Raw genomic sequence first — 3624 nt, forward strand, 5'->3', positions numbered from 1 at the left:
CTATGCCTTGGTCCTTTTTCTCCTGACTTATCTCCTTTGACTAAGTTCTCTTAGGTTCCTCGTACTGTGTTCCACTTCTCAAGGTGATTGCTTGGCACTGTTCTATAGGATTCACTTCAGTAGTGCTAGGCAAATTTCCTTGTGCTCTATTAGTCATCAAATTTGTCAACTATCCTATTTGCGTCTCCAAACTTCTTATAGATGCCCTTGTCTCTTTCATGAATTGGGTCAACGCATTAGGTTGTGGTTCAAGTTGCTTCATGGGCATCAGCTGTTGTGGAGGTCTATTTTGTGGTTGAAAAAAGCTCGATGAAGGTTGTTGATAAGATTGTTGAGTAGGTTGATTATTTGTCCAAGAGAAATTTGGGTGGTTCGTCCAACCTTGGTTGTATGACATAGAATAGGGGTTATTGTTTTGTCTCTAGTAATTCCCTATAGCTTGCACTTCTTCCATGGGCATATTATTCATATCTAAGACAGGGCGCTGATTCATTAGATGACGACTACCACCCGCCTCGCCTAAATTATGTACTTGCATGGCTTGGGATGGAAGATGGGTCTGCTGTAATTGTTTTGTTAATGCTGCCACTTGTGTTGTAAGCATGGAAATAACATCCAGTTCAATCATACCAGCCACCTTCTTTGGCTATCCCCTTTCAATTGGCCATCGGTAGTTATTCATTGCCATCTCCTCTAGCAATTCACACACACTTCATTAACACTCTTGCTCATGAACGCACCTACTGCTGCAACATCTATTATGGTGCGAGTAGTACCATTCAACCCATTATAAAAATTATGTACTAGCATCCACTTCTCTATACCATGATGTGGGCATTTCCTTAGCAACTCCTTAAATCTTTCCCATGCGTCATACAACGATTCCCCTTTTGTCTGGTAGAAATTATTAATTTTCCCTCTCAACTTTGCAGCTTTTGCTGGAGGGAAAAACTTTGCTAAAAACTTTTGGGCCACCTCCTCCCAAGTTGTGATAGAATTAGCTTGCGGTGAAATTAACCAACTCTTGGCTTGGTCTCGTAGAGAGAATGGGAATAATCTAAGTATAATTTCATCATCACTCGTTCGATTCATCCTAAGTGTTGCACATAGCTCCAAGAAATTGGCTATGTGCAAATTAAGATCCTCCGTGGGCATCCTTCCAAACTGAATAGTAGACTGTACCATTTGTAATATTGCTAGCTTGATCTCAAAATTATTTGCAGCAATAGTGGGGTGTCTGATGCATGAATGCACTCCTGTGACAGTAGGAAGTACATAGTCTCTAAGCGTCCTTGGTCCTCGTTCCACTGGGACCTCTGCAATATTTGGGATATTATTAACATTACTAGCATTGTTTGCTGCATTTCCTTGATTCTCAGCCATGGCAAAATCCAACCTTTTCTTTATCTTTCGATTTTGTCTGCACGTTCTTTCAATTTCAAGATCTACCGGTATGAGTTCCTTTTGTCTACTTCATCGCATATACCAATAATTCCTGAAACACAATACAACCACAAACTGAATGAGTACTGGAAATAAAAACCAATTTAGAATAAAAATCAATTATATTGATATTAATAATACAGCCCCCGGCAATGGCACAAAAAACTTGTTGTGATATTTTTGAACTACACAAGTGCACGCAATCGCAACAAATAATAAATTAGTAAGTAAGGTATCGTTCCCACAAGGACTGTTATTAATTTCCAAAAATAATTTTTGATTCTAATTGATTGACAATTAATAGATTCTGAATTTAATAAACTAAACACTAAAACAATAAAATAGAACAAAGGATAACTCAAATTAACTATTAATTCAAATGATTGAGAATTAGGGTTATTAACTGTTACACCTAGATTTCGAGATGGGTAGTTATGATCCCGAAATCTAGGCTCGTTAGGTGTAAGCTCGAAATATACACGGTCGTCATATGATCCTTCAGTCAGACCTCTTTGTAGTAAATAACGACCTCGAAAAGCTCAAGGATATGTAGCCTCGAACATGATCTGAGCTCGAAATAACCATGGTTTGACACATATATTCCCTGATACATGTCTTACCTTTGGATGAAATGATTCAAGCTTGGGAAGTGTAGGCTCGAATGAGATAGCTTCGTTAGGGGTTACTTGTTCTAATCATTGGCAAAGTTAAGCGACGAGCTCGAGATCGACTGATAGTCTCGGAGATGTAATGAATCCCGTATCTGAATTAATCAGTTGCATGCGAACACATTTATTGTTGTACAATCCCAATGCTTAAGGGATATTGTTAAGATTGTTATCTGATCCCACATTTTATGGGACATTTCCATGTACGTAGGGAATAATGCATTAAATAGCATTATGTTAATTGATTCCTGGAATATCTTCCCAAAATATGTAGGAATGAGTTCTGTAACCTACTCTATAAATAGATAAGGAGACTCCATTTGTAAGGGATCGATTTCTGATTTCTTGAGAAGAAACTCTGGGAAACTATTCTCTGAAAAGTTTCCAAAAAACTCCCAAGTGCTAATAACACCGACTCATGGACTAGGCAGATTTAACTGCTGAACCACATAAAAATCTCTTGTATTCACCTTCTTTCATTTCCTCTAATATTATTCTTGTTTAATTGCTCTCCTTTTCAAGTTGACAAAAAATGACGTCAACAGTTTGGTGCTTTCATTGAGAGCCATTAAACAGTGCGTGAATATGTTTAGTCAGAAAGCCTCTCGAATTAGCAATGGCTGGGAATGATCCCAATATTCATGAGGAGGAAATTTTAGATGAAGATGAGTCACCTCGGTGCCCTGGAAAGCAACCTATGGTGAGTCCTGATCCCAATGAAAGAAGTGCTTCATCCGACTCTCGGGGACCACCTGCTCCCAAGTCTAACGAGGACATGTACTACAATCCTAAGAGATATGTCCCGATCGTGGAACTTGAAAATCGCCAACTGCGTAAGTAGTTGGTAGAATCTAAAAAAATGCAACGAAGAGCTAGCCAGACTAGCTGCTGAAACGCAGTCGGCTCAGGCCCCACCTCCGCAAGATGCCCAGGCTCCGCCTTCGCGGGACGTTCACATCCCACCGCATAGGCCTCGGGGATGGCCGTGCAAAAACGCAACCACCCAAAGAGCAGAGCAACCTCTACCGCCAGTAGAGCAGCCTGTCCAACCAAGGCCCCGGAGAGGTAATCGGGCCGAAGGTGCTGCCAACTCAACTATAGAAGCACCAGCAGAACTAGGGAATAACCGAGCCCCCTCAGAGGCTCGGACCCAAACTCCTGGTGCTACGCAGAATGTGCCAGAGCCTGATCGTATGAATTCAGGGCCTTCTAGGCCCCATAGTGAACGACAGCCACCTTCTCCAATAAGGCATCCACCATCGCCAATAAGGCATCCCTCAGCAATTCGGAGAGATGCGCAACCGGCCCATCGCGACAGGGAAAAGGGAGCCGGGCAAAGACATGGGAATGATGGAACTGCTAGGCAGCATAGGGGTCCCCATCCCACAAGGAGCCAGTTGTCTTGATATCAAACTATTGGGAGAAGGAGGCCAGCAGAAAACCCTTCTCGAAATGATTGTGCAATGAGCCATGTCAGCGAGAGTTTGGGTGAAACTAGATCTGTGAGTATATA

The 3624-nt window shown here is 41.7% G+C and overlaps 1 non-coding gene across 1 annotated transcript; it reads left to right on the forward strand.

Annotated features, from left to right (window-relative positions):
* Window positions 1-820: 820 nt before the first annotated feature.
* LOC133820741 (small nucleolar RNA R71) lies at window positions 821-927 on the forward strand. Its single transcript, XR_009887142.1, has one exon. It is a non-coding gene; the product is annotated as a small nucleolar RNA R71 (small nucleolar RNA).
* Window positions 928-3624: the final 2697 nt, after the last annotated feature.

Source organism: Humulus lupulus, chromosome 2, assembly GCF_963169125.1.
Source record: "Humulus lupulus chromosome 2, drHumLupu1.1, whole genome shotgun sequence".
Lineage (NCBI taxonomy): Eukaryota > Viridiplantae > Streptophyta > Magnoliopsida > Rosales > Cannabaceae > Humulus > Humulus lupulus.